This window comes from Otolemur garnettii, unplaced genomic scaffold (assembly GCF_000181295.1).
Source record: "Otolemur garnettii isolate 467f Iridium unplaced genomic scaffold, OtoGar3 scaffold00014, whole genome shotgun sequence".
In the NCBI taxonomy this organism is placed as follows: domain Eukaryota; kingdom Metazoa; phylum Chordata; class Mammalia; order Primates; family Galagidae; genus Otolemur; species Otolemur garnettii.
In genome coordinates, this window is record NW_003852409.1 from 11,551,147 (window position 1) to 11,561,570 (window position 10,424).

A 10,424-nucleotide genomic window follows, 5' to 3' on the forward strand; every position below is an offset into this window, starting at 1 on the left:
TCACAGAACAGCGTTTGCAAGATGTCAACCTATGGGCCACATCTGTCTTTCAGACAGGCTTTGTTTAGTTTTCTAAGTGTTTAAACAATTGAAAAATTATTCTCCAACATTTAAAAACCAGATTTTACACCCAGAAATAGAAATTATTTATAGCTTTTCTTGAAATGGAAAGATCTGGCCATCCTAAGCCTACATGTTCCAATGGCAAGAATTGGCTAAAGCAGAGGAGAAGCGCTCCCTTAGATGCAGTGTGTGGCCTCCAGTCTCCTGTTGGAGAGACTCCAACCTCCCTCCAGTCTTCTGAATACCCCCACTCTGTTGTCATCCTTTGTGTAATCTCTTTGGCACCTGTAGCTTTTGAGGCTTATGATTTGAACAGTCATTGGAATCAGTCGGACATGAAAATTCTGACAAATTCTGACTCTGCCACTTAGCAGCTGTGTGGTCAGTCCCCTGACCTGAGCCTCAATGTTCTCATCTGTAAAATGGGAATTACAACTCTTGTCTGTTGAAGTTGCTGTGAGGATTAAATATAGTTATGTATCTACAGTGCCTAGAAGAGTATCTGGACTGGGTAGACAATTTATAAAGGTCAGCGCTACTTTTCTTTTCTTATTTATTTATTTATTTTCTGTAGTTTTTGGCTGGGGCTGGGTTTGAACCCACCACCTCTGCTGTATGGGGCCAGCACCCTACTCCTTTGAGCCACAGGTGCCACCAGTTCTACTTTCTACATTATTCCTTTACCCTCTTGATCGATCTGGATTTTAGAGGCCCCATTTGCATGGAGTCTTCCTGACTTCTGAGAAGATGAGGGGACTTAGCCCCTGGCATTTGTAGCCCCGGGTGGCCTTGGGTGGCCAGCGCCCTTTTAGGCTGACTCACTGATTACATTCAGGGGTGTCCTCTGCCCCGCCCGCCTGAGCTCACTGATGTCACTTCCTGCTCCCCCCACACTCTACATTTCCTCCCTGCATCATCTTCCTGCTCAGAGTGCCAGGCACAGCGCTGGGTGCACCTGTGGGCCAGGTGTGCAGGCTGAAGGCCCGTCAACGTGGATACCCACAGCCCCCTTTCCTCAGAAGCAGGGGCTGGCATGAGAGAGAGGCTTGGAGTCAGATAAAACTGGTTCCAATTTCAGTGCTGTCACTGTCTATCCCTGGAACATGGTCAAGTTATTTCTAAGCCTCAGTTTATCTGTCTATAAAATGGATCTAAGAAGACCTACTTTGCAGAGTTAGCACGAGAGTTGAATGAGATAACATTGCACCTAACAGTGGATGGTACTTCGTGATGGGTGATCTCTTCAGCTTCTCTCATCTAATTGCGCCAGAACCTCATAAACTGCTTAGCTAGCTCTCATTTGGGAGGCACCTACTGTGTGCCAGGAGGGATGTTGTCAGCTGCAATGGCAAGTGAATCTGAGCAGCTCCCACCCTCAGGGGGCCCCAGGTACGGGTTCAGCACCTTCTCCCTTCCATACCGGGAGGATTGGGTGTCCTTCCCCAGCACTCAGGAGGGCTACGGATGAAGACTGAGCTCTGCCCAGATGAAGGAGCAGAACCGGGCCAGAGGCATGATAAGGAATGGGTGCTCTGGCCCACCAGGAAGGGCTTCTGTCTGCAGCGGGGCAGGGCAGCAGGAGGCCTGGGGTAGTGAGGGAGCCTTGCGTCTCCTGATTTGGAGATGAACAGGGCTTCTTCCTCAGAATGCTGGACTCAGCCCAAAGCCTGCTCTGCCTTCCCTGCAGACCAGAAAGGCCTAGAAGATAAGGTCTTGAGCACGTCTGTACCTGGCTAGGCTTTCCTGCCCTCTCCTCAGAGACTGGCTGGGGACACCAGTGGTATCTGCCGGGAAACGTCTTGGTGACAGGCACGGGCCTGGAGTACCGTGGAAAGGCCCGTAGACTTTTAGGAAGTCCCTGGACAAAAAATGGTGCGTTCCGGCAAGTGGTTTGCATTTTTAATTTCCCCCTTTGATAGGAAAACCATACGGTTGGATTTTCTTCGGCAGTTCTTTCCTTCTCAAAACGTAGAATTCTGGAAGTAGGCAGAGGAGGGGCCTGGGATCGGGGCTGGGCCTGAGTCCTTTGGGAGCATGTGAGGCAGACCATGAAGTGAGCTTGTCAATTTGCCATAGATCTGAGTCTCAGGCAGGTATTTTACTGATGTCAATAAAGATAATACTAACATCATATGTTGTATATGTTTTCTATGTGCTGGCATTGTGCGTTCTCCCTTTTCATTCACACAACCACAGCGGAAGTGTGATCATGCCCATTCTACAGGTGGGAAAACTGAGGATCCAAGCAGTCTAGTGGTCCTAAAATGACAGAGTTGGCACATCAAGAGAGTGTGACCCCCTGAGCCTGTACACTCCACTGCTGAGCTAGAACTGCTTGAAAGTAAGGCTCACCCATTCAGTGACAAGGGTCAACAATGCTGATATTTCCTATTTTGAAGCTCAAAGAAATAAAAGTGAAGACAAGAGAATTCTTGGTAGAATTGGAATGCCACTTACTTTCACACCTTCTCACCCGGGGCGCTGCCCTTGGGAGGGCACACCAACTGCATTTGAATTGAAGAAGGAAGTAGATGAGCACTCCAGGGACTACTTGCTTTGAAGCTTTTGTGGGCTTCCACTTGCCTGGATGGCCACAATCCAGTGTTCTTTCTGCACTCACCCCATCATCTGCAGCTCATGCCCACACTGCAGCTTAATGCACTGCAATTCCATCTTTGGTGTCCCTATAGTAGACTTTTAGGGCACATTTCCCATCATGGTGACCTGCTTTTGTGTCTACCCCAACATACCCAAGCCCAGCAGATAAGTCAACAGGGACCTCACCTCCTCCTGGGAAATGGTCCACATGAGTCATATTTACTTGTTCACCTTACTCTCAGCATGTAGTCTAGCACAGAAAGCACACACCATGCGCACCTGTTGAGAATGAATCAAGTGAAGGAATCAATGAGTGCCTGAGAGTACGAATGAGTAAAGGGATGAATGAATGAATACAAGTCAGCCCACCTCTCCAGGTCCCAGTTCTAACATCAAACCTGGCCAGGACCTACTGCTGCCTGCAGCTATACATTCAGGGAGGATGGGGTGAGGGGAGGAGAGTGGGAGCTGAAAGACCTTGCTTCCTCTTGGAAAAGTAACAACAGAAATTTGCATCTTGACTTACAGTCCACAAACCACACCAGCAGGCAGCATGTCATTTCCCTTCATAAAGGAGAAAGAAGGTAAGATAAGGTACATCAGCTCCAGGTTCAAAGTGGGTGCTTTTCCTCAGTCACTCACATACTTACTAGGTGACTGGAAATTTAAACAGGTCACTTTCTACCTGAAAGTTAGAAATGCCTCTCCCATGCTGTGGGTAGCTGGAAAGTAGGGAGAAGACCAGAACTTGGCTTGAGGTTTACCAGGTGCCAGCGTCTGTGCAAAGTGCTTGACCAAAATGCATACCGAATTCTCACAAGCATCTCCTGAGTCCTCAGAGGATAGGATTGCAATTGACCCCTGAACAACACAGGATTGAGCTGAATGGGTCCACTTGCAGCCAGATTGTGTTAATAAAAGCTACACCAAGTATGCTTGCTTCTCCCCCACCCACCTCCTCTGCCTCTTCCACCTCTGAGACAGCAAGACCAATCCTCCTCTTCTCCTCTCTTCAGCCTGTGCAACGTGGACACCGCAAAGACGAAGACCTTTGTGATGATCTGCTTCTGCTCAATGAATAGTACATATGTTTTCTCTTCCTTATGTTTTTCTTTTTTAAAAAATTCGGATTGATAGGGAGGACATAAATGTTTAGGTTACATGTTTTCATTTCTAAGGTAAAGTTCAAGTTGTAGTTGAGCCTTTCACCCGGGGAGGTGCTGAACACCCTCACATTGTGCACATGAGGTGAGATCCTGCCAATCACCCTCCATCTTCCCCTCACTTCCTCCCCCCCTGGCTAGACTAGTATTTTTTTTTTAATGTGGGTGTGTAGTTGTTTCGTTTTAGTATTGAGTACACTGGATGCTTTTTCCCCCTTTTTGTGACGCTTTACTAAGAAGAATGTGTTCCAACTCCTCCAGATAAACACAAAAGATGTAAAGTCTCCATCTTTTCTTACGGCTGAATAGTAGTCCATGGTATATGGATACCACAGTTTGTTAATCCATTCATGGGTTGATGGGCACTTGGGTTGCTCCATGTCTCAGCGATTGTAAATTGAGCTGCAATAAACATTCTGGTGCAAATGTCCTGTGGTAAAATTTTCTTTTTCTTCTTTTGAGTAGATACCTGGGAATGGGATTGTGGGATCAAATGGAAGGTCTACTTTTAGTTCTTTGAGAATTCTCCATACTTCTTTCCATAGGGGTCCTTATGTTTTTCTTAATAGCATTTTCTTTTCTCTAGCTTACTTTATTATAAGAACCCAGTATATAAACACACATAGGTCATCACAAAAGTTTTGAGATACATAAAAATCAAGAAATATAAAATCTGTGTAGGCAGAAACCAATGAAGTCCTTCCAGCAGCACTGATAAGCTGAGCACAAGGAAACTTCCACAGAATCAGAAGGGTGTTGTCAGAGGTGTTTCTTGAAAGTGAAATAATGGGCCGTAACACAGTCTGTCTCAAAATGTTTATAGTGACCAAGGTATAACATACAAAGTATGTGTCAATTATCTGTGTTATCAGTACGTTTTCTGGTCAACAGGAGGCTATTAGTAAAGTTTGGGGTAAGGCAAATGTTATGTGGAGATTTTTGACTGTGTGGGCGGTTAGGGCCCCTAGCACCTGTCTTATTCAAGGGCCAACTGCGTTTTAGACAATACTTCGTCACTCACACACTTACTAGGTGGCTGGAAATTTAAACAGGTAACTTTCTACCTGAAAATGAAAAAAAAAAGCTTATATTCGGGTCTGTCTGACTCTAAACTGCTGGTTTTTCCTTCCCCATGACTTCCTCATGCACCTTCTTGATAGATTAATTCATTAATCCAACCAATTTTTGATGCTACCATGTGAGGACACAAAGGCAACGAAGATGTGCTTTGGGTCAGGCTGCTTCTGTGTGAGGAACGGGGGGTGGTGACAGAGACAGAGGGAAACAGATTCTGCCCACAAGGTGCCTGCTATAAGTATGACAGGATGTGGGCACCCTGGGTGGGAACAGGGAAGAACCGTGGGTACTGGGAAGGCTTCATGGAGAAGGTGATTTTGATCCAGATCTTTTCAAGATACTTAATGGTGAGTCCGGCACCATGCTGGTCAAAGTGGTCTCCTAGGCCAGTGAGGAAAACAAATATGAGTGAGAAAAGGAAGGCGAGGTGGCTTTGAGGGTGACGAGTCAGGTGCAGGCACAGCCTTGATGTTAGGTGGGTTTTCGTCTATGATCTGAGAGATGTCCACTTTTTTTCATTGATAATGAAAGAAAGAAAAGGACAAATGTCCACCTGGGAGAATGATTAGAAGCTAGGCTAAGAATATTGAGAGCATGATACATATCCAGCGCAGACTTCAGGGTATGCTCTTCTTTCAGTAGAGATTTTTCCCTAGTCTCTGCTGAGCATCCAGCGAGCAGAACAGAAGTGTGTTCAGGCAGAGGAGGGGGATGACCCACATGTCAGTCAGAGGGAACAGTATGTGTTAGAGCACAGTAGCACAAAGATGTGCATTTGTGAGTTTGTATTAGTTAGCTTCTGCTGTATAACAAATCAGCTCAAAGCTTAGTGGCTTAAATAAATAAGAGTTATGTTTAAAATGATTTTGTGAGTTGACAGAGCCATTCTTCTGGTCTGAACCAGCTTAGCTGTTTCTCGATGGTTGAGGATAGTGTTATCTACAGGTTTGGGGCCTCAGGTGTGATCTCTCTACAAGTGGGCCTTATCCTCAAGGATTCTAGCTGGGGCTTGGAGGGCTAGCAGCATGAAAGGGCTTTCTTTCTAAGCCTTTGCCTGGGTCACATTTGCTAATGTCCTATTGGCCAAAGCTAGTTTCATGGCCAACTGAGATTCAAGGGGCAGAGAGATAAGCTCCCCTTATCACTGGAAGGAGCTGCAAGATGCGATAAGCTCCCCTTCTCAATGGAAGGAGCTGCAAGTCATACTGTAGGAATGAGAAGAATTTGTGGGTGGGAAATCCAGCAATCTTGGTGCAGGTGGTGGGTGGTGAAGAGGACAGGAAGGGATTCAATTTAATTTTGTAGGTGATGGGGGTCCAGGAAGGGCTTCAGGCAGGGGAGTGAGTACAGGGCCAGCTTTGCATTTTAGAAAGCACATTCTGGTGGCCAGGAGAAGAACAGATTGGAAGGAGGTGAAATTCAAGCCAAAGCACCTAGTAGGTCATTGTATATCGGAGCAGAGGGTCAGGGTCTGAAGTGATGATGTTAGGGCCCAAACTTGCTCGTGTTTTTAGGCCAGTGACCAGCACTGCAACTAGTCCCGAGTTAGTGCTCACTGGATGCTCAAATGAGTGTTGTATGCAGAGCACAGGATGGCCTGGGAGCTGATTCAGAGACAGGGCCACTGGGGCTTTCCTGATAGGCAGCAGTAGACAGGAAAAAAAAGTGAGGTGCGCGTAAGAGTTCAGGCATTTCTCATTCCAGCCGAGGAGGTGAGGGCTGGGTGCAGTCAGAGTCCGGGGGGAGGAGCTGGGATATGCACCTTTCTCTCCATCATCTGTTAAGGAAGGAGGCTCTCTGAGATGACCTTGGGGTAACTCACCAGAGCCTCAGTTTCCAAATTCTATAAATCAGAGATAGTAACTCCAGGCATGAGGCAATGTCAATAATATACTTTGAAGAGAAAATATGAGAGAACCCCATTTAAAGGGCGGGCTTGTATTTGGGTTGAGGGTCAGTGGACAAACCTACCCGCATCCGGGGCAGGCTGGGGGAGTTGGAGCAGGTTCCTTTCCTTAGTGGAGATGTTTCCTTTTGTAGCAATGGTGTTCAATGCTGTTGCTGTTCGGCATTTCTAAAGCATGTCAGACTCCCTAATGAGATAATCTACTTAATGTGCTGGTGACATAGGCAACATCAAGGCTATTATGCTCGTTTCCCGTCTGGTGGACATCTCACTGGAGGTGGTAGTGATTGGCAGGAAAAGACTTGGCAAAGACTAGGTTAGAACTCAGATATCTAAATTCTGCCCTCAAGGTCATGGTCCAAGGCTTCTCAAGTTTACCTGACTGCAGCGCTAATCAGATTTCAGAGTCCTTTCTCTCCAGTAGTTATCTTTGTGTGAAGAACCAAAAAAACAAATGTTCTAATGAACCAAAAGGCTCTTCCACAAAAGGGGTTTGTATAAGATCGAAAGGAGCTCTGAGACAGGCCTGCAAGCTTACTGCACTCTGTTGTTCTGGCATATTGAATGTGTTGTGTAATCTGTATATCAGTGACCCGTGCACAATTCATATGATAATGCCATTAATTGCATATTACCTAGGCTGCTTAATGAACATTACATAGGTTTTTAATGGATGTAGTTATTATAATTGAATTCAATTATGTCCCTGCTATACATATGAAGTCAATAGATCCCACAGGGGGCTGGAGAAAGGAAACAGGTGTTTGTAGTGAGGGTAACTTGTGAGCTGGAGCAGGAGGAAGGGCTTGGGATGGCTTGCTTGGCTGGGAGCTTTCTAGAGCTCAGATGGTGGTGCACCAAGCAGGGGGAAGAGCAGGCAGGGTATGCCCCTCTGCTCTCTGCTGTGGGTTTGGGACAGGGTGTGGGCCAGGAGCCTGAAGCCAGCCATGCCCACACTGTAACAGGACACTCTCCGCCAGGCTGATCCAAAGCCAGAGGGTGGTTGCATCACTTCCTCTGGCAGGGTGGAGGACACGTGACCCTAGCATTTGTGCTTGACGGGGATGCCCAGGAGCCCTGCCTGCCCGCGATGCTGATGCAGGAGGCCCCGGGCTCTGTGTTGCTTCTTTTCTCCAAATTCTGTGTCTGAAGTGGAAAAGGCAGAGCTTGCTGGAGCAGCAGCTGCTGCTGCTGTGCTGATGGTGGAGGCTGAGTGTTCCCAGCCTCCAGAAGGGTAGCCCCATGTATGCAGAAAACCAGGGAAGGAAGAGGCCTCAGAGTGCCGGATACTGCCCTTGCTAGGAAAAAGAAAGGTGCCCAGAGATGGGGAGAGGAGCTCCTGCAGAGGACGAGGCCCTGCTCTGTCAACGTCTGTAGTCTCCACTGGGAAAGAGGCAGGATTTCTTACATCGGTTGGAGTGATACTAAACAACCCAGGAAGGTTAGAAATTTTCCCAAGGAGATCCACACATACACGTACACATACACACACACACACACACACACACACACACGTACGTAGCTAATTGGAGATGGGATTAGGATTCCAACCCAGGCCTGTCTCACTCCACAGTTTGAGCACCAACCACGCCAAGCTGCTTGGACATGGTTCTTTGCTGTGCCTCCCTTTTTGAAGGTCACTCTAGAGCAGTGGTTCTCAACCTTCCTAATGCTGCGACCCTTTAATACAGTTCTCATGTTGCGGTGACCCCCAACCATAAAATTATTTTTGTTGCTACTTCATAACTGTAATTTTGCCACTGTTATGAATCATAACGTAAATATCTGATATGCAGGATGTATTTAGATGATCCCTGTGAAAGGGTCATTCGACCCCCAAAGGGGTCGCAACCCACAGGTTGAGAACCACTGCTCTAGAAGTTCAGGATGAAATAACAATGGAAAGAAAAGCTTGGCACAGACATCAGGATGGAGAGAAAAGGAAAGAAAAGAAAAGAAATGATTTTTTTTTTTAAACCCAGAGAGAGAAGCTGATTTTCCCCCATAACCTTCCTGCAAAGTATAGATTTGTGTGTCTCTTCTTGTGTCTCTGTGTTTCCACTCTCGCTGACCCTCGGCCTGCTAAGTTAGGCTGGCCAGGAATATACTTTCTATTTAGAAAGTGAATGCAGCCAGATTTGGGCTCCGGCCTGCGGGCTGACTCACTTTTGCTGGGATGACACATTCACTGCGCATGTTTCACAATTTTCAGAAACACCAGATTTATTTCTGTCAATACCCAGAGTCCCACTTCGCCATCCACCTAAGGCCACACACCAAGGCATTGCTATTTTTTTTCCCTGGGGCCTAAATGGATGGGAAGACTTCCCATGCCTGAAACATCACCCTCATTTATAGGGAGAGAGAGTCTGGCCAAGAATCGCAGTGTTTTCAACCAGAATTTGGCCCACTTTCAACAGCTCTATGCCAAAGCTGTGCCAGCCAGAGAGAAGGCTGCAAATGTGGGGGGACAGGGGCGTGAGGCTTGAAAACAAGGTGAAAAAAAGGAGGCGAGGTGGGGGCAGAGGGCAGAGAGGGGAGAAGAGAATGAGGGTTGGCTAAGTATGTAGAAGAGAAAGAGAAGGAGGAAATAATGAAGGCCGGGTCTGGAGAAAGGAAGGGGGGGATCAACTCATTTTATCTAATCAACTACTATACAAGTACCAGGGATTGTTGGGGATGCTTCACACATCACCTCACTTAATTCTCACGACCATCTTCTGGGTCTGAGCATTATTAAGCCTCATTATTATTGATGATGAGAAAGTAGGGGGCTCAGGAAGTTGGAATCTCATGCCCCAGGGCAGAGGGAAGGATTGGAACCCAGGGTCTCTCTGATTTCTAAAAGCCTGGAGGACTCTGCTCCTGCTCAGGGAGCCGGAGGGAGGCTCCGTGATCCAGGCGGCCTGTGTCAGTCTACTCTTAGGGTGTTGTTTATACACTTAGACATTAAGTGCTTAGGACTTGAAGGGCCTGCCACACACACAAGGCCCTGGCTTCAGAGCTATCTGGAAACTTTCTCCAGGGTAAACAAAAACAACCACTTCAACAATTTTGCCAACAAATCTCGCTCCAAAAAGAAAAGGCAAGGAAAAGGGAAAGTGATGCTATTTTTTCCCCCTCCCAAGTAAAGGTTACAACAACATTTTCTTTGAGCTGATGTGAGAGCGGCCAGCAGACATTTCTCTGGTAACCATCTCCATGTGTCTGTGTGGAAAGTACCTTGCAGTGACTAAGCATTAGTCGAGGTGATTCACTTGTCACTCTGCTTGGGGACTTTGGTCTTTGGCAGGCAGCTGCAGTGTGTTTTCATCAGCTCCGGCTGCAGGCCCTCCTTGTAGGGCACAGGTGCCTGAGAATGTACCTTTCTCTGCTCACGAAGGTGAGCGGTGGGAGAGCAGGTGAGCGAGCTCTCTCTGAACTCCCAGCAAGACTCAGGGGAAGTCTTACCCACTATCTTCTTTGGCAGCTATGGAGTCAGTGGTCCGAGGCAGTGTTAAGGGCTTGAAATAAAATGAAACCCACTTACCAAGCACCCAGGAAATGACAGAAGTCTCTTAAATTGTCTCCTTCTCTCTCGTGGCAGTCCAAAGGGAAGGTTGCCTTCCTTCCCCACT